Below are 25346 nucleotides of genomic sequence, written 5' to 3'. Positions count from 1 at the left end.
AAATTACATTACTGAGCTGAGAAGAGTCTCCTGCTGCTTTTCTCTTCAGCTCTATAACTTATATAACATTGAGTTGACAATGAGCAAGTAAAATAAGCAGAGAAGCACCAGAATATGTTTTTCTGCACTGCTGCTTCAAAGGTATTATACTAGCAAAATAAAGGCAGCTAGCTCCTAGAGAACTAGGAAAAAGATCATTCATATAAATTGCAAAAGTGCTCAGAAGAGGACTTTGAACCGTTTTACAATCATTTGATTCAGTGAGAAAAAGGTTCATCACGAGAAAACTCATGGACGAGATTCAATGAGAGATGCAATTCAATTCAGTCTATGGGGAAAAACTGGAACTGAATTAGAAGAAAAGTTTTTTCTCCTCAAATTGAATCTCGTCTATAAGTTTTCACGTCATAAACCATAAGATAACTTTGTCTCACTGAATTGAATCTGGCCCATGGTCTTAAATTCCCTTGAAATCTCTATTTGGACTAACCCTTTTCTACAACTCTCCCATGTCTACCCCGAAGCTCTCCAAAATATGTGTGTTAAACTTAATTACAGATGGAAAAGGAGTCTCAAAGCAGAATTATTCACGGCAGCGCTGTTATTCTGTTATCTAAAATAGGGACACTCTTGGCCAATTATCTATGGTTCACTGTAATCAGAAGGGTTAATATCAACCTGTGCAACTGTTCAGGTTTAGTATAGGGGCTCAGAGCTGCCCTCTCACAATCTTTTGCAGGAGAGGCCTGCTGACACCTTATTATCTCATTCATAATATTTGTACAGCAGTGTATTATATAGTGAATAAGTACCCCCTATTGTAAAAAATAAGGATATTAGAAGTAACCTCAGAGTTCCATGACCATATACAGTAAAAGCACGAGGCCGAAGGCCAAGTGCTTTTATACAGGTCAGGGAACCCCAAAATTACTTCTAATATCCTCATATTTTTCAACAAGGGGTACTTATTATAATACACAAGTTTTAGTGAGTCATGTGACAAAAATTATATCGCTACTCACCATTTATAACTGATGACATCACTACTCACCGTTTATAAGGACATATCAGATTCATGGCTTTTGTGTACTATAATACATTATTACACGTATTGGACATTGTAGAGTAGATGGTGTTTTGGCAAAGGTTCTGTGTTATGTGAACAGCCCCAGAGCCAGAGTTGTTTCAATCTGCCTCTGCTTTAATGCCTTTAGCGGGGATTGCATGACTTCTATTTTCAGCCTATCCTTAGTCCTGGCAGGTGGAGTACTTTCTATGCAAATAATCTTCTAATTATTGCAGTTACTATCTGACCGGTAGTCCTGTAGTGCTCAGTGAGTTATATTATTACACATAGGTTTGTAATTTGGGATCTGATTCATATCACTGCTTGCATGCTCTGTTCCACTCCCCTTTGTATTTTGGGTAGAAATAATATGAGATGCAAAAGAAAACATTTGTATTACAGAAAAAAAATGGAGCAGGAGTTGGCATTCACCAGCATTTAATGTGGTGTTCCTTGCAATTATACCCTTCTTAGACACAGAAAATACTGTGTATGTAAATATGTTATCCTGAATGCTCGGTGCCTGGGGTTTCCCGGATAATGGATCTATCTGTAATTTGAATCTTCCTACCTTTAGTCTACTAGAAAATAACACTAAATAATCCCAGTAGCCTGGTGTTGATTCCAATAAGGATTAATTATATCTTAGTTTGGATCAAGTACAAGGTACTGTTTTATTATTACGGAGAAAAAGGAAATCATTTTTAAAATTGTGGATTATTTGTATAAAATGGAGGCTATGGAAGATGGCATTTCTGTAATTTGGAGCTTTCTTCATAATGGGTTTCTGGATAACTGATCCCATACCTGTACTTAGTGCCTGTCTATAAGTAGTCAGTGAGTTTTGTAGCTCCTGATGAATCCTTGTACATTTCATCCCGGGCTGCACGGACTTTACTAATTACTGAAGAGTGGGAAAAGGATCTGCAAACAACAGCCGTTTAGCTTTCTGAATCAAGAAAAGGATTTGAGAATACATCCAACGATTTTTAAAATGCCAGAGAGCACTGTTTAAACTCTGATCATGAAGTTGACAATTAGGGGTTCTGTTGGGTAGACCAAGAAAGATTTCAGAGAAAAACAATTTGTTGGGAAGCGAAGAAAAGCCTACAAATAACTTTCACCGATATGCAAACTTCTCTGAAACAAAGTGGTGTTGCTCTTTCAGTATACACAATAGGAATATATTTGGACAATGGACTGCATGGTATAGTTGCCAGAAATAAGCCATGGTTGCGCCACTGCTACAAATAATATGTCAAACAGCAAATAGAGAAGAATTAAAGCTTCTGGAAAAAGAGTATTTAGCGCAATGATACAAAATCAGACTATTAAGAGAAGTACACTATCCCTACTGTGAAACATGAAGGTAGGTCTCTGCTCTTCTCGGGATGCGAGAATCAGAGTGACAGAGAATTTAGTAAAAATTGTTGCCAAGGTTCATGCAGCATATTGTCATACAATATTGAAGAATATTGGAGAATTGGCATTCATCTTCCAAAAAGCTGTGCATGGGGATGAGGAGCTCTTGGACTTTCCAACATGCTAATGATCTAAGGGCAGAAGGGCAAGTCAGTGGCTGCAGTTGAAAAAAAAACCAAAGGTTCTTCATCATAGTCTCCTGCCCTCAACATCATTGAGACACTTTGGGGGAGATATTAAGAACTAAAGGGTACGCAAACAGGTTTTTTATTATACGTTTTATTATTTCCTTTACTGTTTGTGCTATTCTGTGATGCCCAATACTTTAATTTGTAATCTGGAGCTTTCTTGATAACGGATCCATCCTAACCCAATTACGTAAGTTATGTGACAGCATGTCCTAGTTAATTATCACCAAATCCTTGAATGGCTTAACAAAAACACTGAAATCATATTTATTTGCTCAGCCAAGGGTTTGCAAAAAGCATACCATAGCACACCTTTTATGTCGTAAATTATTATTATTATTTTTTTATATATATATTTTCTATGCTTCCACCAGCAGTATGATGGCTCACACCAATAGATAAATATATGGAAGCCATTATCCTGTTATCCAGAAAGCTGTAGACTGCATTTTTATTTCACAATTCAAATTTTCAAGAATTATTTTCTTTCTCTATAATAATAAAACTGTACCATGTGCTTCATTCTAACTAAGATAATTAATCCTTGTTGGATGCAAAAAAATTGTATTGGGTTTCTTTAATGTTACAAATATATATTTTTTCAATTCAATATTTCTTTTATTTTTCAGTTTTTAGAAAAAAGGATGGAGTAACTAAGCAAAAATAAAATTATACGGGTACAGATGACATAAAAGAGGGAGGGGGAAAGTTTAATTGACATTCAATTAACAAAGTTCACACCTTATAAATGTAATTACAAAATTATAGCAATGTTCACTCAATGGGGTATATTTATCAAAGAGTAGTTAGCGATGGCTGCAGTCCGCTAGAGTGAAATTCTGCCACTTTCCGTTCATTTCTATGGAATTTTTAAAAGAGTATTTATCAATGGGTGAAAGTGAAATTTATCCTTTGATAAATACATCTTTCAAAATCCCATAGAAATAAATGGAGAGTGGTGGAATTTCACTCTAGCGGACATTGGCCATCTCTAACTTCATTCTTTGATGAACATACCCCAATATCTTTTGATATACAGTTATTTGTCTTGAGTACAGAGAATACATTTCTAGCTTTTCGGCAAATGTTTCTTTCATATTTAACCTTTTGTACATAAACGATAAAGGTCTATTTATTCTGGTGTTTCTTTTAAACCTTAAGTTCTTCCAACCAATTGTATTCTCTATTTTGATCCAATATATGTAGAGGATTTATAAATTTTGTTATCTCTTCAAAAGTTTGTATAACATTTGTATCTTCCGCAAACATTTCACATACTTTGTGTAATGATATTACCTTGTTAGATTCTATAACATTTTTGCCTTTTATTGTTTCATAGCTTTTTTCCATCCACATTTGTAGTACCTCATTTTCTATTCCTGATTCAAAATCTAGACAGAGCATGGAGATCCAAATTACAGAAAGTTCCTTATATGGAAAACCCCAGGCCTCAAGCATTCGGAATAACAGGCCCCATACCTTTATATATAAAAGTGCTCTGTGCACAAAATGAGCAAAACACATATGTTATCAGTGGACTCTATCATCATATAATTTATTCTTTCTGAAAGATCCTTTTTTAGCATTTCTATGTAATGTTAAAGAATAAATGGCACCACCTTTGCAAAGATAGCGTGATTTCATTTACAAAGGAAACAACCTATACTCGATTAATGCAATCCACACATAGTAAACACAGTCCCCTGTGGCTACAAACAGTACAAGTAGTAGTAGGTCCTAATGCCAGTATTGTAACTTGTTAGTAATTTACAGCAAATCCTCATATCTAAAACTACAGCAGAATCTGGTAATGCCTTAAAAAAAGATAAATGGTCCACCTAATTTTTTATTGTCCCCTTGGCTGAATCTCTCCATCCATGATAGGGATGCACCGAATCCACTATTGGGAATTCAGCCGAATCCCAAATCCTTTGTGAAAGATTCGGCCGAATACAGAGCCGAATACGAATCCTAGTTTGCATATGCAAATTAGGGGCAGGAAAGGAAAAAGTGGAAAAAAAATCTTCTTTTGTGACGAAACGTCACGTGATTTCCATACCCACCCCTAATTTACATATGCAAATTAGGATTCGGATTCGGTTCGGCCAGGCACAGAGATTCGGCCGCATCCTGCTGAAAAAGGCCGAATCCCGAACCGAATCCTTGATTCGGTGCATCCCTAATCCATGATACAGTTTAGGAAGTGCATGCAGGCAAAAGTAAACCTGAAACTATATTCATGAGACATTGATAACTAGTTTGTGTGGTATATTTTGCGCATAGTGGATGTCTATTTTATTTTGGCTGTATATATATATATATATATATATATATATATATATATATATATATATATATATATATATATATAACACATGTAATCACAGGTTCAGCTCAGATATTAGATGTTCAGAAAAGAACAATGATCCACGGTATGTAACTTCAAAAGAGCATTATGAATGGTAATTGTTAACGTGAAGCAAACATTTAAATTCTATCAAGCAAGACTTCATATGGTTGACCTCAGGGGGAAACAAGCTATTCGAATCTCTCTGTTCTCTGAAGACGTACAGATTTTTTTTTTTTTTTAAAAAAACCAGAAACACTGTGTACAAATTAAATAGCTCTGCGGGTTTTGCTAAAGAAAAAAAAAACAGCAATAAATATAAAAACAGCCTTTTTTTAATCTGCCCTTTTATCCCTGGAGGGAAACAGGGCCAGAGGGAGCCGATATTGTGTCCAGCAGAACCTGGAAGAGGTTTTTGGATCAATAGCTGTATCAGCAGGATTCTGCTTAATGAAGGTTCCTTCAACAGTGTGGCTTTCTTGCTAATAACAGTAGGTATTACGGATGGCTGTGTGGTTCAAAACATCTGTAGAAAAGACAAAATAATTGCTTCGTTTTGCTTTAGAGAGGATTAAGAAGAATCAGACCCCTCAGCAAACTGTTTTGCTTTGAGGAATTTTAAGGAAAGCTTTGTATTCCCCCTCCTCCTTGTGTTTGTATTGAATAAGATAAATCATTAATATCTCACTGCAGGGTGAGGAGTCATGGTTTGTAATGCACAATGAGCGGCAGCTTAGAGGTCATTGATACAGCGCGAGAAAATCTGTACATACAAGAAGCTTCATTGTGCCAAGTGACGTGTGTTTTGTAGGTCATGTTTTAGATACAATATATAGTTAGATGCCAACTCACGCCAGGAATAGTGCAAACGAAAATGGTTCGTCTGTCTCATGTCATTAACAAATACCAATCGGAATGCAAGATTGCACAAGGAAATGCACTTAGATACAAGATCGTTTGTCTTGTATATATACACTTATCAAATCATGCAAATATTACAAAGCATTTGGTAGCATGTCACTAACATATCGCTAACATATTAAAAGGATAAGGAATTAAAGGTGTTTAAAGGAATTTTTTAATGGAACAGAGTTTAAAGGAATTATTCATTATAAACACTGGATAAATAGATAGGCTGTGCAAAAAAAAAAAAAGGTTTTCAATATAATTAGCCAAAAATGTAATGTATAAAGGTTTCAGTGAATGGGTGTCTGACATAATAGCCAGAACAATACTTTCTGCTTTGCAGCTCTCTTGGTTTCCATTGATTGGTTACCCGGCAGTAATCAATCAGAGACTTGAGGGGGCGGGCACATGGGTCATAACTGTTGCTTTTGAATCTGAGCTGCATGCTAAGGATCAATTGCAAATTCACTAAACAGTTATGTCCCATGTGGCCCCCCTAAAGATCGCTGATTAACTCAGAGTTAGAGAGCTGAAAAGCAGTAAGTAGTGTTCTGGCTATTATATTACACATCCAGTCACTCCAGCCTTTATACATTTTTGCCTAACTAACTATATTAGAAACATTTTTATTTTGCACAGCCTATTTGCCCAGTTTTTATTTTTACACTGAACAGTTCCTTTAAATGATTTTTCTTAGTAAACTTGTATGGAGATCCAAACTATGGAAACATCCATTATCAGGAAAATCCCAGTTTCCGAACATTTGGAAGAACTGGGTCCATATATTTGAGAGGGGGGGGTAGTGTGAGAGAGAAAATAAAGTATCCACTCTTCTAAAATATAAGGATATTATAAGTAACCAAGGATTTCCATACAGAGTTTTTATACAGGTCATGGAACTCAGAGGTGACCTTTAATATCCTTCTATTTTGCAACAGGGGGTACTTTATTGATTATAAGTTTCAGCGAGTCATGTGACAGAAATGACATCACTAAATTCCGATGATAACCGATGACATCACTAAGCACCGTTTATTCATGGCTCTTGTGTATTATATATATTGTCCAACCAGGTTGCACTCTTCTCCTTAAAACATAGTGTTTATCAAAGACATCCATAAAAACAAAGTTCATCAGCAATGTGAAGCATGTAACTCATCTGTACAGCGTTATATTGAGACGTTCAGGAATCACATGTTCCCTTTCCTAAGCTTGTCTCTGTTACAGTGTCCTGTTCAATTTTATCAGAAGTCAGTTAATCTGCCTGAATAATTTTGGAGTGGAAGGAAACTTGATTAGGATGGAGAAAACCTACACAGACATGGAGAGAATAAATTCCTTGAAGTAGTTCTAACCATTACACACCATTGCCCCGCAAAATCATGGGGCTAAAATGTGTCCAAAATCATAAATTTGTTGTTGCCCTAAACATGTTGAGTATTTGTGCTTTGGCCTCCTCCTAAACCGCATACATGAATAGTAGTAAAGCCTTGCTGTCCCCTTGTACAGTGGGGAGAAATTGAGATGAGACTGCCATCTTTGTTGTCCTAGTCACTACTCAGCCACACGAATATTAGGATATACACATCCCCGCATAAATACAAAATGTTACAGTTTATACATTACCAATTGTTTTCAGGTGCAACTAACATTTCTTATTTTAAAGACAATTTCCCAGGTTTATTACTTTTATGAATGAAGGCTGTATGCATACTTGTGAATCAGAAACATTCAACACATTTGTATATTAAGAAATTGATACTTTATTTTATTATCGAGCATTGTACAGCAAATAATTTCTCCTGTTCTGTAACACAACAGGGCTTATAGAATGAAATAGGCATATTTATATGCTTCAGACATTTCTTTTGTTGCACAGTACGATGTGATTAAAGCATTCAATGTAATGGCAATTACATTGTAATAAATAGAAAGTAAACATCCTGAGCATGTACATACTATCTGGAGTTAGTCTAGTCGGTCACTTTATGAGCAATCTACGCCTGACTTGGTAGGTAAATGCTGCAAATTTCTGAAGCAGAATGAAGAATTGATTTTGTCCTTAACAAAACAATAAGGTTCGAAATTATATATAAATAAATATACAAACTGATTTCTGTACAATTCTGAGTACTGTTATGCTGACAGAAACACACACAATGTAATGTAGAATTCATTCAAGAAACACATTACAGAAACATCAAACTTCACTAGGAGGCTCATTTATCAAAGGTTGAATTTTGAATTCATTCATTTTGAATTTTTTTTTTCATTTGAATATCCTCACAGGTAGGTTATTTAAAAAAAATTGAATCTCTAATATTCAATCAAATAGTTCCGACACGAAAATCTGAATCTTATTTGATTGGTACTAATCGAGTTTTTCTCCGAAAAAAAAACCTCGAAAGTCAGGAATGGCTATTAACATGCCAAATGGCTTAACGGACCTCTGCCATTGACTTGAATGAACTCGGTAGGTTTTAGGTGGTAAATATTCTAATTAGGACTGTTTCCATGGATGAGGTGTGATAAATCTCACATTCGAATAGGGGCATTAAAAATTCTAATATGTGAAATTCAAAAATACAAATTTACTATTCGACCCTTAATAAATCTGGTTTATGCTAAAAGTTCAAACATTATATACTAAATGAACAAAAGAACTAAATGAACAAAAGCAGTTGGCTTAAGAAATAAACTTATTTGAGTATGAAAAATATTTGCAAGTGGTTATTCTATTATTTTACTGGCAAGAAAAAAAAAGCCAAAGCAAAAACAAAACCAGAATTTCAAGCACCTCATTTTTGCCTTCAACTAAATTCTGAGGCAGAAAGATTCTCAGAATATTTGAACTGCTTTACTGTCCGCTGAGTATGAAATCCAACAAGTTGCTTCAGCGCATCACAGGTAAAGAGGTGGAGATGCACAGAAAGCATGGGGATATACATCACAGCAAAAATAACAAATCATTAAGCTAGTATGCAGAGAAAAGTAAAAAAAGGAGTTATCAGTAAGATTTTGAAAGGTGATTCTTTGGATTTAGCATTTTGTAAGGCACTCAAAATATGTGACAGATACAGAGGAACTGGGCTAGATACATGCAATTTACAAATGGAAATACTTGGAAAATAAGCCAAAATGTATTTGTAGATTTTGCACTAAAATAATAAATGCAGAACAGACTAAACACAGGGTTTCTTACACAAAATGACAAAACTTGAAGTTTGCAGTAAAATGACTCTAACAGTACTAACAGTTCCTATCTTGAAGTCGTTGTGTTGTTCCAAGCTCAAAACAAACCTTGCAGAATAGAGACCTTATATAAACTCTACTGATCTGATCTGGTATATGGCAAGTAGAAAGTATTTAAACAACAACTATTTATTGAGGCATGTTAGTTACAGTCAAACCTGAAGCTTTGGGCCTATATATCCTGTAACTTTAGAAGTAAAGACTAACGGTCGGCTATTCAACTCTAGTGGACACATTCCTTTCACAAGTAGTCTGTATAAGTTATTTTCGTATAGTTGTTCAGATATATAAGGATTTACTTGTGAGTTGTTCAACCTATTTTTTTTTAGCTGCAACCAACATTCATGGTGTCTTTAACAGGTTTTGTCTACCCCTCAGTTAAAAAGAGAAGTTCACAGAATGTCACAAACAGCCATAGGCTAAGTATACTTATAAATAGTATGCTTATTTTAGGTATGGGACCTTCCTTTTCCAGAAAGGGTTGTCATACAAGATGGTTTCCTGTTAGTGATGGGTAATAAAATATATTTAGCATATTGCTGACTGATCAAACAGAAGTTCTGAAGATGAAACTCGTGCCTCTGCTGCTTCTTTTTTTCATATATAGTTATTACAGCAAGAGGAAAGTTGGTGGGAAGTTGCAACATGCTCCCAAATTCTTTAAAACTATAGATTTGTGGCAAGCTGAGGGCCACATGATATTTTGGGTACTGGTTTGTAAGAAATCCAAACGAAATTCATTTTAAAATGATAGAACATAGTTATTAGGTAGCCAAGATGTAGGGCTGATAATCAAACTATGTTCTAGTGTCTAGGGTCATCAAAAATACATAGAACATTGGACAAAGGCACTATAGAAAGGCAAAACACTCTATAGTATAGTTCCCCCTATAATGGCAAATAATACTATGATTATTTGTTAGACTGTCTAAGAACCTTAACAGGCTAAGCAAATTAACAGTTTATAATCATCTTCTTATCAGTCATATAGTATTTAAAAGAACAAATTGCATGTTATTGTTCTCTAAAGGTGCATATTAGATCATTCACATGCATATTAAACCATACCTATGAACTGTTTGACAGTATAACATGGAACAAACCATGTGTAAGTATTCCAATGCGTGTAACTTCTTCCTAGGTCTTTGCTATGCATATATATCTATATTGAACTACTGTGTATGCAGCACTGTACATTTTTAAAAACACATAAAGGCACAACTTGTATCTTGATTTTATTATCCCTTTCACACTGATCACACTGATAATTATTAGTCATCCAGTGCACCCTGCAGTGTGAATCCAATATAAAAAAAGATTTTTTTTTAATTCTGATTCCCAAAGTAGAAGTTCTGCTAAGCATTTTGGGCTATACAGTACATCCAATAACCATGCCGTACTAAAGGGGTCTGAACTGATTCAATAGTGCCTTCCCCACAGTATCCCCTCTTTCAATATTGAATGAAACATATTGAAAATATATGAATAATTGGATAACTACTGGTGCTGCATGTGATCTAGCTACTGGCAGTTAGGGCGTGCATCCGCTTTGCAACTTCATAGACATAGGTGACATCTGGTCTCTTCTCTGGGTCTGGATTGATACAGGTATTCACCAGCATTCGAAGCTTTGTAACAAGGAAGGATGGGGGCAAAAGAAGAACAACAATAGATATCATTAAGTTATATTATGACTGAATGCATCATTTCAATTTACACGTATAGAAAATGTATTAAAACGCTTACTATTTGTTAGACAGACTATCAATAACCCTTTCATACCTACAGTTAGTAAAAAGCTAGAAGCCAAAAAATGCATGTCTTATTTTTCATTTAGAAATGTTCTAAAGTTCAAACACAATATGCTTTGCTCTGTTCTAGGCGTCACAACGTTTATTCCTTCATCTCACGGGCGAGCTGTAGCAGTGAGGGAGTTAAAGTGAAGATTTGGGCGATTTTTCAGTTCTTTAAAGTACAAACTTAACATGCTGCAAAAAAATAACAAAACCATAAATCTTTTTTTCTAACTGGGAAAATAATCGTCTGTGTGGGCCAGAGGTTTTTGATTTGTGCCTCTGGGCTGTGACACAGGATTCACACTTAGCCACAGAATCGAAGCCCTGCAGGCAGGACCGGCACAGCCGCTCCACTGAGTGGTACCCTCATTATAATCCTCATGCAGGTTGCCATGGCAACTGCCATCCTGGAGCATCCCTGTACCTTCCTAATAAGTTACCATGTGAAATGCAAATGCGGACAGTCTGAAAATTAGTCAAGGAGAATAGGCGATGAGGATGCAGATATGTGAAATATTCATGTGCAGAGTGGAAGTGAGGGGGAAAGAAGGGAAGGGTAAGGGGGGGGGAGATAGCATGAGTGTCAGAACAAAAGGCTGCCCCTGACACTCATCCCATCATTGTACATTACTGCTTGGAGCCAGCTGCACACAGTGAGCCAGCAGAAGTATTTCTGCACATGTGGGCTATGTAAAATTATTAAGAAGCAGAAAATAATAAAAAGCAAAAAACCACAAATAAGAAAGTTTGTAAATACATCAATTAAATATTCTGCATCATTTCTGAAATTATCTTGTTTACCTTCACTATACCTCTGTCATAATCTGTTTCTCTTCATTCTGTCTTCTTGCAGCAGTTGGGCATCAGATAGTCATTGACATTTAGATCCAATATATCTTATGGGGGCGGCTTCCTTTCCTAGCAGATGTATTAGAGCTCACTCAAATAATTGATCCCAGTACAAACAAAATCTAACAAAAAAACTGCCTTTTGCACAAATCCAGCATGTAGAGAGACATGATGTCTGGTGATTTTTATAGAGTGAGCTCTAATACATCTTCTAGGTCAGGAGCGCCCATACTTTGCTAAAGCGAGGTCTACTTTTAGTGATGATGTCCCATTATGATCTACATCCATAAAAGAACTGTTAGCATTCTGTTCCATGGAAATATTACTTAAATACTGAACATTTATATAGCTATACTTAACAAACAACTATTTCTTATGGAGCCTAAACATAATAAATATCTGAAGGAAAAGCATGAAATAGGAGGGTGATTTAGACAAGCTGTTTGTTGACAGTGTGATCCTGATCTACCTTTAGGGCACCCTTGTTCTAGGCAAAAGGAGCCCCCTTATAAGATATATTGGCTCTAACTGTCAATGATTATCGGACACCCAACTCCTGCAAGAAGAGAGAATGAAGAGAAACAGATGCTGAGAGAGGGACAGTGAAGATAAACTTGATTATTTCAGAAACAGTACAGAATGTATTAATTGATTGTATTTAGAAAGTATCAGCTCATGTTTTGCAAAGTGTGCACTTTATGCTTTGCTATTTGCCTAGCTGCATAACTCATTGAAGTTCAACAAAAAAATCCTGTAGTTTTATAGTGTGACCCATAAACTTTAAAATGTTCTCTTGTGGTTAGGAAATGTGTATTCCAAAAGTGTACATTATAAAAAGATGTATTGTTTCCCAATAAATAAAAATACATTATTGTGTAAGAGAAACTTGTAAGCTGTCAAGGAATGGAAAAAGAAATCATGGAGGAACGATACCTTAAGCAGAGAACTAAGCTGACTGCCCAGAGAACCTGATAATCCAGGGTTTCAGGGTGACAAAGAAAGAAAAGTGGACAGTACAAAGAGAATGGAGAAGCTGGAAGTTAATAATGTGGAAATTGAACCTGCTAAACGGGACTGGAAAGGCTAGCAAAACTTGCTTTGACTGCACACAATGTACATTTAGCAAACAGAGACCTTAAGGCTAATATCATACCTGGTGTTTTATCCATTTTCGGAGAAAACTCCAATACTGCCCTGTGTCTGCAGACAGTCCCACTGATGTCATTAGCCCATCACTGTGCACTCTTTTGCTGCCACTGCTTGCAGACAACAGACTGGGACTATTCTGGCATTTTCTCCAGGACTTGTGATATTAGCCAAAGCTTAAGTTACACAAGGATATTAGTAGCAGTTAACTGTAAGCTAGCTAAAGAAAGGAGCATTTATGCTATGCATGTACTTAAAGGAAAACTATACCCCCCAAACAATGTAGGTCTCTATTAAAAGATACTGAGTAAAACAGCTCATGTGTAAAACCCTGCTTCATGTAAATGAACCATTATCATAATAATATACTTATTTAGTAGTATGTGCCATTGGGTAATCATAAATAGAAAATTGCCATTTTAAAAAATAAGGGCCGCCCCCTGAGATCGTACGATTCACTGTGCACACATACAAACCACATGTAAGGTCACATGAGCCAATTAACAGACAGAGTTCTGCCTTTTGCTTCCTCACTTCTTCCTGTTACAGTTAGTGTTGTAGTATTTCTGGTCAGGTGATCTCTGAGGCAGCACAGATAGAGTCACAAAATGGTGGTTCAAGGCAAGAGATGTAAAAGGGCAATATTTATGTAAATATATATTCCAGTTTGGTAAGATTCTTTAATATGTCATTCAATTTGATATAAACTATCTGTTGCTTAAGTATTCATTTTGGGGGTATAGTTTTCCTTTAACAACCTGGGATAAACCTTACAGATTTCAATCAGCCACTATAGACATCAATAAAATTAGGATAAAAGAACCATTAGAATTTAAGTCTATGTTAAGTCTATGGCATTGATTCACAAGGAGGGAATGATTCTAACATCATTCAAATACACCTGTGTCAAGTATATTCTTAAAATGGCCACACTGGACAAAAATGTTGTATTTCTATTAACTGTTTCCAAGCTATTGTTAACTCTTAACACATATAATCTGCTGGACATGGACCTATTATATCTGCTGGTTATTTAACAGCACACCAACAATGCTTTATGTAGAGTTGCAAATGATCTCCATATTACCAAGGCATTTTTCTCTAGTCTATTCTGCCTACATTTATCTTCTGCTACGAATTCTGTCAACCATTCTATACAAATGCAAATTCTTCTTTCCCCTGGTATCAACACCAAAGATGCATCCTGGTTATCCTTTTACCTTTCTGAGTCTCTACTCTGCCTTCTGCTAACAACTCCTCTTCCTCAGTTCCACTTAGTGTGGGGGTGTCTCAAGGTTTTCTAATCAGCCCTTTCTTACTCTCCCTGTAGCCTGTCTTTGATAGACCTAATGCATTTATTTTTCTTTAAAGTTCACTTATCTTTGTAGAAGGTGAGCATTACAGAAGGGGACCTTTATTAACACGATGTGGCGCTGTAGCAAGATCACGCAATACTGGGGAGAAATTGTGTCCACATTGGACTAGAATAGAACAATTAGTGTATATCAAAAGAGCAGTCCCTACCAAATTTTACAAAATCTGGGGCCCATGGGTGGCTAAATATCATCTCAATCCACAACTAGGCAATGTAATGCAGGAATAACCTGAAAAGTTAAAGGAATGGTTTTTACAAACTTGTCTGTACAATGTTGTGCCCCGATACCAATACAATTTTGTCAAGATCAACTTGAACATTGCATGTTAACTATACTATGTAACCATCGCTACTCATTGTCATTGACAGTGTGAAATGTTCTTCTTGCTCTGCCCTAAAAGCTGCCAAACATTTATTATGGCTCCCTGTTAAGCAAAATCCTTCTGTTAACCCTCCTAGCTCTTTAGACGTCTACACCTCATCATAGGTTTCTGGTTGTCTCTTCCATAATCTCTCAAATCCAGCCTCTTCAACTACCATCTAGCCTTTCTCTTGCTGTTCCCTACCTCTACAATACTGTTCACGAATTACTCTTTATTGAGCTTTACCTCAGCCTCTTAAAACTAAACTCCATTACTACCTGGAGCAGTTATAAATCAATTCCCGGATAGTTCCCAAAAGTAGCACTTATTACCCTACTGTTTGTGCATATCAGTTACCCACTCAAGTCAAATGTAAACCACATGAAACAGGGCCTTACTTCCTCTAATATATTTTAACAAGCAGCACTTCATCTTTGCAGCCATGTATATTTATTTCAAGTTTGCTTAACCTGCCTGTACTATTACTGTATTTCAAAAATGTACAGTGCTGTGTAAAAAAGTGCTATATAATATAAAGATATAATAAATACAAGATGGCAGATGGGTGTACATGTAGGAAAACCCCCAATAGTGGAGAAAGGGATATTAAATGTAGAAGGAAAGAAGGGCAGGCAAGCAGTAGTGGAAGAACAAGAGCAGAGGGCAGTGCAGGCAAACAGATGGAAGAAACAAGAGGGGTGTGGTAAAGCAGAAGCTAACAGTAAATATGAAAAAAATGGAAAATAATATTACCTCTTCTGAGTAGTGTTCAGATGGTAAGGGAGGATAGTCACACTGTTCAATCTTCTTACACAGAGAGTAAAGGTTCATTTTGTCTCCATAGAATGGGCTCTGCAATGCCGCCATCTTACAAAAAACAAAACAAAGCTTTTTTAGCATTAAGAGGATTTTTAAATCAAAAGTGTTAATAGCAGAGTGACCTGTAACTTTATAGATGTTGACAAACTACAACTCTCATTATAACCACAATAGTAAACCAAAATTGTTTTCTATGAAGTAGATTATATTTTTTTACTGCACTATAGGTATGGTTTCCTTTTTATTCTTTGTATTTAAGAGGAAGGATAATGCACTGGAGAAGCACTGTTTATATTATATATATACACTTTATACATTATAATACACTATAATACCAATTTATTTGTTGCAACCTCCTCACATATCTCACAAGTCAAATGCCATTTGATAATTTAATTCTGATTAGCTGTCTTCTTAAAGGATAAGGAAAGCCTGTTTCACTAGGGGATGGTAAAATGTTAGGCAACCCCCCCCCTCCCCCCAGTTAAATGGATCGCTAAGTTTTTCCTTGGGCTGGTGTTGTTTCTTAGTGCTGTGCCAACATTTTCTAACCTTGAAGTCATCAAGTTAAGTTTGTTGAGGTTTATTTCACTGGGTAGGTGACTAACAATTTGCACCCCCCCCCGCAAAAAATGCTTTAAAGCACTCTAAATAGGTTAATTTAACAACCTTGTTGTTTCCATATACAGTAGGAATGGATTGTTGTACACAAATACATTTACCTTTAGGAGAAACTGGAAACATTAATCTACCACCTTTATTTCCTTCTGAAAGTCTTCATCAACAATATTTAATTATACAATATCTAAATAAATATTATTTATAAGATACAGGTATGGGACCTGTTATCCAAAATGCTCGGGACCCGGGGTTTTCCGGATAACGGATCTTTCCGTAATTTGGGTCTTCATGCCTTAAGTCTACTAGAAATTCATTTAAACATTAAATAAACCCAATAGGCTGGTTTTGCTTCCAATAACGATTAATTATATCTTAGTTGGGATCAAGTACAAGCTACTGTTTTATTATTACAGAGAAAAAGGAAATCATTTTTAAAAATTTGGATTATTTGGATAAAATGGAGTCTATGGGAGACAGCCATTCCGTAATTCGGAGTTTTCTGGATATCGGGTTTCCGGATAAGGGATCCTATACCTGTATATATAAATTAGGACTAATTATGAATGATGCTAAATAGATTATAAGAAGTGTTCTGTTCTTGCTATGTATGTGGTTTCATTTCTTCCTTTATGGATTTCATACACTTTACCAATTTAGTGGAGCAATCTAACTGCTAGTCACACTGTGTGACTATTTTTTTTTAATTTTAGTGGATTTGCTCATTTTGAATAACCTTTTTATGATTTTTAAATTCATACATAAAAGCTTCATTTTCATATATGCGTATGTGTGGTTTTGTGGTTTTCCTATTTTGTTTTTTAAAAAAAAAAAAAGCTTGAGATTTATTAAAGTGTAAAAACCATGAAAACCTCCAATGCAAAACTTTGCCAGGTAAAAGTTATCAAGGTTCTCTAGAAGTCAATGGGAGCTGGGCTGATCCTATTGGACTGCTCTAAATCAATTCGGACTTTTAAAGGTTTTCGGAATTGTTTTCGCTAGGAATTGGTTTTAGAGGTATTTGTTTTTTTTCAATCCATACTTTTTTATTTGGATCTTTTAATAAATTTCATGACATTCGTGGTTTTAGGTTTTAGAGGAAGCGAGTATAGTCACAGTTTCAAAAACCACTAAAATCCGACATTTCATAAATATGCCTCTAAGTCCATTTCGGAAATCCTAAATTGTTCTAAAAAACAAACAAACAAAAAAACATAATTTTCCTAGGTAACCCCTACATCAGCCGAAAAAATTAATGGCAATGAATTCAACTGAAGTGTGACACTCTGCTAGCACTCAGGTAACCCCCCCCCCCCAAAGACTGCCAGAAATTCAGTTCACCTACTGAATATGGAATATGTTGGCACATGCTTATATATAAAACATTCTTATAATAATGGATAATTATAAAGAAAATATTACAGTATTAGGGATTTGTTTGTGCAAGGCCACAATAAGTGTCCCTGTACAAACTACATAATAAGACCATCTACAGAAGCAGTCTGTATCAGTCACTCACTTTGAACAGGTTGGAATAAAACGCCTTTCTTTTTTTCTACAAAAGACGAAGGTAGGAAACGTCATGTGAAATATTACCGGCATACTATTACAAACCAAAAACTGGTTAGAAAAGTGTCAAGTTGTTTGATATTGAGAACAAGTTGACCCATAAAATCACCAGGAAAGTATATGTATCTTTTTTAATTCACCATAAACATAAAAATTGGAGAAAACCTTTAAAACTTGTAACTATTAACAAAAAAGTTTACATAAAAAGGTGAGCCCTCTCACTTTTCTATTAATTGTTTTCAATCAATGCTTTTCTTTTAAGTCTCCAATTCTTCAAACTATTGGAAGTAAACCCTTTCTACAGCAAGACCTGTTTGTGAAAGACACTGGAAGAATGTCCACTTGACAGTTATCACTCCCAAGTATTCTACTATCAGCTTTAAATAAGGCTAATGGTTTGTATCTCTTCTTTGCATTTCAGACATGTCTAGGTTTCCAGGAAATATTATGGCAATGCAGGTGAATTTGTTTACTAGTGTGTCAGAACTTTATAATTGTTTTTACCTGTAAAGGGCAAACCTTTCGGTTGCACCATTTTTGCACATCTCAAACCATAACTTTTTCTCTTTATTAAAGTCCAAACAACGCATTCATTTATCAAAGCTGCAGTGCAGTATTTTTCCTAAATCTCTCCTTATTTTTGTTCCTACCATACAAAATACATAGGCTAAACTGACTCTTATTATATGTTTAGGTGGTCATGTTGGCATATCTCACACATCTGAGCAAAAACAAGCACTGTTTAAGAACTATGGTACTGGAAAGCACAAAACAAAATCTAGATTTTTATAATATCAATTTACATCCAGTAACTTGCAGTAGCATCTCACCCAGGCAATCATATAGATTAGGTCTGAAAGCCTGAGTTACAGACATTGTAAAAAGCCTTCATATACCTGTTCAATACATTTCTACCTCATTTCCACTACCTGGCAATGAAAAGGTTTATTAAGAAGCTTCACTGAACCATGGCTGTTAAGATAACCATAAGGATGTTGTTTTACATGAACAGGCACTGAATTTACATGTACATTCTTTGCATAAATAAAGTTTGCCGTTGGAAGTTTATCTTGCTTATACACAAAATATGTACTACTTGAAGATAATAATTAAACTTGTATTTAAAAAAAGTATAGCTATGAGCAGGAAATACCCATGAATACATGTAAAATATTGATTGCCAAGCGCATCCAAGATCTGTTAGTCAATGTAAATGATCTGTAAAAGTATATGTCTTCTCAAATGATTATTGTACAATTTCTTCCCTGTTAGTATTTCAAATGAACTTGCAGGGTGCAAAGATAACTAAAAAAATATTTCAATGCTCATCTTTTAATTATTTGCAGATATGTTTTTTTATGTGGATGGTCAGTTTATTCCAATACAATGAGTGCACTATGCAAGTTAAAATGGTCAAATCTATATGTATATAGCTATATGTATATAGCACAAATGGTACTGTATAGAAGCAGCATGTGAAAAACATTTTAAATAACATACACTTGTAGTGAAAAGATCTCATTTACAAGATACAATTCTGCATGCAAACACTGGGCACATTTCCTGTGACCCAATATGTCCCAATTTGATAGGTATAACAAAGATGGATTAATAGGAATGGCACACCGCAGGGTATATACAGTGGGAAATCCCTACACATGCATTTATCAACATTACTGAAGACTTGCCATGTATAACAATAAAGTGACAGTGGGTCTTACACGATTTACATTCTGCAGTTTTGTTTTTTTATCTCTTTTTCTTATTTATATGCAACAATAATTGAATACAATGTTTAATGTTAGCAGTATGTTGAAATGTTTAACCTTCAAGGGGGTAGGGGATATTAGTACAGGAAGTCAAAAAGTTACAAGTTTGTAAATATCCTGCCAATACAGGTGCTTATCATACCAGATATTGCCATATTTGTTATTGCTTATCTCATATAGTTTTCATATACAGGTTCCAGGGTGTCCAAATTTCTATGTGTTTGTCCACTTTGTCTGCCAATAAAGCCGTTAAATATAAAAGATTTTGTCAGATTGATTCTTTCGACTATTCCATGAGTAGCAATAGATGTTTGTAAAAATTGCTTTGCCAGGTTGATTCTCATCACAACTAAGATTTGACCCAAGAGTTTATTTTGGGTCTTATTAAGCTCTTTAGTGGGAAGGGCTAATGGGCAATGGGTTTGATAAAAACCTTTTCTATCATCCGAAAGATGTCCTTCTAATATACAACCGCTATGGGGCATGTCCACCAGATATACAGTCATATGAAAACGTTTCGGAAGACCTGTCAGCCTGCATAATACTTTACTCCACTTTCAACACAGAAAAATAACAGTGGTATGTCTTTCATTTCCCAGGAACATCTGAGTACTGGGGTGTTTTCTGATCAAATATTTTTAGTGAAGCAGTATTCAGCTGTAGGAATTTAAATCAAATGTGAAAAACTGCCTGTGAAAAAATTTGGGTAGTCTTATAATTGTGCTAATTTGAATGCATGTAACTGCTCAATACTGATTACTGGCAACACAAAATTGGTTGGATTATCTTGTTAAGCCTTGAACTTCATAGGCAGGTGTGTACAATCATGAGAAAAGGTATTTCAATTGGCCAATTACAAGTTGTGCTTCTGTTTGACTCTCCTCTGAAGAGTGACAGCATGGGATCCTCAAAGCAACTCTTAAAAGATCTGAAAACAACGATTGTTAAGTATTATTGTTTAGGGGAAGGCTACAAAAAGCTATCTCTGAGGTTTAATCTGTCAGTTTTAACTGTAAGGAATGTATATGCATTTGGGATTAATTTGGCTGCGTCTGTCCTGTGTCACATCATCAATAAACACAAGTGTACCAGTGCCACTGGCAGCCATGCATGCCCAAGTAATCACACTGCCTCCGCCATGTTTTATAGAGATGTGGTATGTTTTGGATCATGAGCTGTTCCACGCCTTCTTCATACATTTTCTTGCCATCATTCTGTTAGAGGTTGATCTTGATTTCATCTGTCCAAAGAATGTTTTTCCAGAACTGTGCTTGTTTTTTTAGATGTTTTTTTTTATTTTTTAGCAAAGTCCAATCTAGCCTTTCTATTCTTGAGGCTTATGAGTGGCTTGCACCTTGCAGTGCACTCTCTGTATTTACTTTCATGCAGTCTTCTCTTTATGGTAGACTTGGATATCAAAACGCCTACCTCCTGGAGAGTGTTGTTCACTTGTTTGGCTGTTGTGAAGTGGCTTCTCTTCACCATGGAAATTATTCTGTCATCCACCACTATTGTCTTCCGTGGACTTCCAGGTCTTTTTGCGTTGCCGAGTTCACCAGTGCTTTCTTTCTTTCTCAGGATGTACCAAATTGTAGATTTTGCCACTCCTAATATTGTAACAATTTCTCGGATGGGTTTTTTCTGTTTTTGCAGCTTAAGGATGGATTGGAGAGCTCCTTTGACCACGTGTTGTCTGTTCACAGCAAAATCATCCACATACAAGCAACCCCCCTCAAATCAACTCCAGGGCTTGATCTGCTTCATTGATGACGACATAACAAAGGAATTGCCCACACCTGCCCATGAAATAGCCTTTGAGTCATAGGTCCAATTACTTTTGAGCCCCTGAAATGAAGTGATTGCGTTAACAAAAAACTCAAATTTTTATGCAATCTTTTTGTTCAACCCACTGAATTAAAGCTGAAAGTCTGCAGTTCAACTGCATCTGAGTTGTTTCATTTAAAATTCTTTGTGGTAATGTACAGAACCAAAATTAGAAAAAAGTTGTTTCTGTCCAAAGATTTATGGGCCTAACTGTATATTAAAAGAAGTTGCTACTTTGAAAGCTCAGCCAATTATAAACAGAACTCCAAAGAATTAAGAGGGGTTCTTAAACTTTTTCATATGACTGTATGTATAATCTCCAATGTCTGTGCACTCCCAAAAAAAGTACAAGAAGCGGAAGAGTAATTTCTGTGTTTTCCTGCTGGGGTGATGTGCCATCATAAACTTATATGCTGATTCTTTTATAGCAGGTTTTTTTAGAAGTCCAATCTAGCCTTTCTATTCTTGAGGCTTATGAGTGGCTTGCACCTTGCAGTGCACTCTCTGTATTTACTTTCATCCAGTCTTCTTTTTTGAAATGGTATCCCAAATTAAATTAAATTCTTGCTGGGAAATAGGTTGTCCTATATCTACTTCCCAATCTACTTATATCTACTTCCCAAAGGGTCCTTGGTATCAAAAGACATAATTTGCTTATATAGTAGGGAAAGAGTTCCCTTAAGTTTTCGCGCTCACTGACAGCATGTATCAAGTAATGTAGATGGTTGATTCCTAAAGGAAATATTGATTGACTTAATAAAGTACTGTAATTGAGTTGATAATATCTATAAGTCTCTTTCTCAGGCAGATTTTGTGTGAATTGCATAAACTGTAATGATTTCATTCCAGTAGATAAAAGCATGCCTTGCACCATGTAAAACATTTGTCTTTCTACCACTGAAATGTGGGGGTTGCTTAAAAAGTGTGTTATTATGGATTGGTATAAGGGTACTCTTGAATCTGATGGTACACAGAAACCACGCGCACACTCAGGCCCTTCGTAGATTCACGCTGGTGCCCAAGACCTAAGGGAGACGGCACTCCCAATGGACCAATGTAAGGAAAAAAGGCCTGGCACGCGGAGCAAGTTAAACCGGGGTCCTACCCCTGGTGTGTTTATTGCATCAAACAACGTTTCGGAGGGCGTTCCCCCTTCGTCACCTGACGAAGGGGGAACGCCCTCCGAAACGTTGTTTGATGCAATAAACACACTAGGGGTACGACCCCGGTTTAACTTACTCCGTGTGCCAGGCCTTTTTTCCTTACATTACTCTTGAATCTGAACCAGGTGGAATTTATGTAAATTATTGTGCCATGTATATATGGTGTGTTTTAAAACTGAACCAGAGATCGGGAAGGATTTGACCTGCTTCGATTGTATATAGCCTAACCTAAATGATCACCTTTCTTAGCATTATCACTAAGCAGATTTTCAGAACAAGCCAGTTGTGCCTTGGTCCTGCTTACATTTTGTTCAGAATATATATTTTGCAGCAAAGTAATGTATATGGCAAGGTATTAAGTGTTTAGATCATATGACTGGTATAATTGTTTTACTCTGAATATCTGGCCTTGTCATAAAAAAAATTACATCAACACCATTTTGTTGCTTTTCTTGCGCACAGTGAGATCTCAGTGAATTCAATACCTGCAGAATAATCTTATGCTGGTTTAATGCCAAATATCTATTTTTTTAAACAAAAATGCACATAGCAAGAGTTACATTTACAGCACCATACTTCCCACATGCCCTTTTCAGAATGATCAAAATTCCAGTTAAAGCTCTGCACATCTCTAAAAGTGAGGGATCATCTGAATAAATCAAATCCACATATTCATAGGGTTCCAAAAATATGTGGCTTCTAGAAACCACAACATTTAGATGAATAGTCTCATAACTTACACACAAAACATAAAAACCCTATTTAAATTTTATTTAAACCTTATGTATTTTTAAATATGCATTCTGAGAACTCAGATTAAGGTAAAGGTCTTTCTGCTCCCACACAACAATCTGCAAATGTTTACTGAGGGCAACATATACATTATTATTATAGATATTACTAGCAGGGGTATTCTGAGTAGTTTGATATCCACTTTGCATATAAAACTTTGTAGCATATAGTTTTAAATCTCTCCTTAGTAAAGAGATACTCCCACATTTTAATGATACATAAATTACATATGTTTTAGATATGCTAAAACATAAACTGCAGATTTTTGTTTATAACTTTTCGACCCTTGCAAAAAAACTATCATCCATGCCTCAAGCACTTGTGTGACCCAACAGTCTCATTCGTAATTGGAAAGTAGCGATCCTGAAGAATTGGTAACTATGCCTACCTGGAATTTCTAAAATTTAAAATGCAGATTTTTTTTTAATTTTTATTTTGGAAATTTACAGAAATTACAGAAAAAGACAGCAAAACAATTCTTTAATTTGCATTCAAGTTTCTAAACAAAATATTTAACATGCATTGTATTATTCTTTTTTTAGACTAGAAAGCTTCATTCCAGCAGAATTGTACAAATTGTCATATCCAACATGCAATTTGCATTCTGGATTCAGGAGATCACCACTCACACTAAGCTGTCAGAGCTGTAACCCCCCCGACATGAATGGGTTTGACTGCTCAAAGCACATTGATCTTTGATAAATGTGTTTGATAAACTCTATCATTTAGGGAAGTTTTCCTGATAGTCAGGACTTGGGCCAACCCCATTAGGTACAGGTGATTAATTGTAGCATATAGTCATGCAATCTCCTTAGACAAACACATGCAGCAGAATGAGTCATACTGAAAATCTCACAGACTTTTAATGTGGCACTTATTGTATACCACCGTTTAGACCAGCCCTCATCAACTGTTAGGTCTGTTATTGTAAAGTGGAAATTAAAAAAAATGGATCTCCCACCAATACTACCACCAGGTGTCCCTTTTCACTAATCACATCACATTAATGCATATACTTTTAGGAGAATTGTAATATTCATCTCATCCAATGACAATATTTTAAGGTCCAATGTAAAATTTTCTTTTGCTTGTATCTTGAAAAAGGAAGGCGTCAATAATTTCCTCTTGTAGCTTGATACAAAAAAGAAAGGGATTCACATCCTTTCCACTTTACTAATTAGCATGCACTTTAACAAAAAAAAAAAAATTAATAATAATAATGAGCTGTACCTCTAAGATTTACTTTGAAAACATGAAAATACACAACTGCAGTCTATGGAATATGCTAGTGATTGCATACCACAGCCTGACTATGCCTTGCAGGGCGTTTCTGTTGGTGAACAGGTTAATGTCACACATTGTAGGTGGGAAGAGAAAAAAAAATAACACTCAGAACGTCCCCTGGAGGAGCCAACCGCGACTAGTATATTTTCATGCATCTCCTGCTTTGACAGATGAAAAATGTCAACTGTCCTGTTTTTATTTTGAAGCTTTATGCACTATTCATCTGCTTCATTAGTGTATCTTCCCGAGTTCTCTGACAGCTGCTCTCTCTCTCTTTTTCCTCCCTCCCTCCGACTCACCCCCTCCCTTTATTTCTCCTCTCGGCAGCTGAATTTTTCAGGCTAATTTGATCTTGCACACTGAGCCGATCTTGGGGAATGATTGACTTGCTCTCTTGACCTCGCGGCCTGATTAGTATTCTAGGGGTGTCTTGAAAGGACAGGATCCCACTGTCTATCTTTAACGCTTGTACTACTCTCTTTTCTCTCCCTCTTTTCCTTCCTCTTCCCATGCTGTGCTGAAAAGCCACCAACTACAACCTTGTCAAGAATGCATGCGTTGTGCTTAACAATAAGACAAAGGGATAATAGCTTGTAATACCTGTTTTTACAAGAAAGGTCTATGTACTAAAATCAAATCCTCTTCATCTTAATTAAAATAAACGTGTTTCCATATCAATTAAAAGGCAGATTTTAACAGACTCACTTTACTAGAAAGCCCTCCTTGCCATTTTCACTCAATCCTGTAATTAATTTCAGCCTGTCATTAATTAAACAGAGAGAAACATTTAATTTTTTTT

The 25346-nt window shown here is 35.8% G+C and overlaps 1 pseudogene; it reads right to left on the bottom strand.

The window, feature by feature from the left end:
* Positions 1-7674: 7674 nt before the first annotated feature.
* The window catches only part of LOC108713549, a 49441-nt pseudogene continuing 31769 nt past the window's right edge, over positions 7675-25346 (bottom strand).

The sequence above is a fragment of the Xenopus laevis genome, chromosome 4L (assembly GCF_017654675.1).
Source record: "Xenopus laevis strain J_2021 chromosome 4L, Xenopus_laevis_v10.1, whole genome shotgun sequence".
Lineage (NCBI taxonomy): Eukaryota > Metazoa > Chordata > Amphibia > Anura > Pipidae > Xenopus > Xenopus laevis.
Note: the sequence above shows the minus strand (reverse complement) of the source record. Positions and strands in the feature narration are given on the sequence as shown.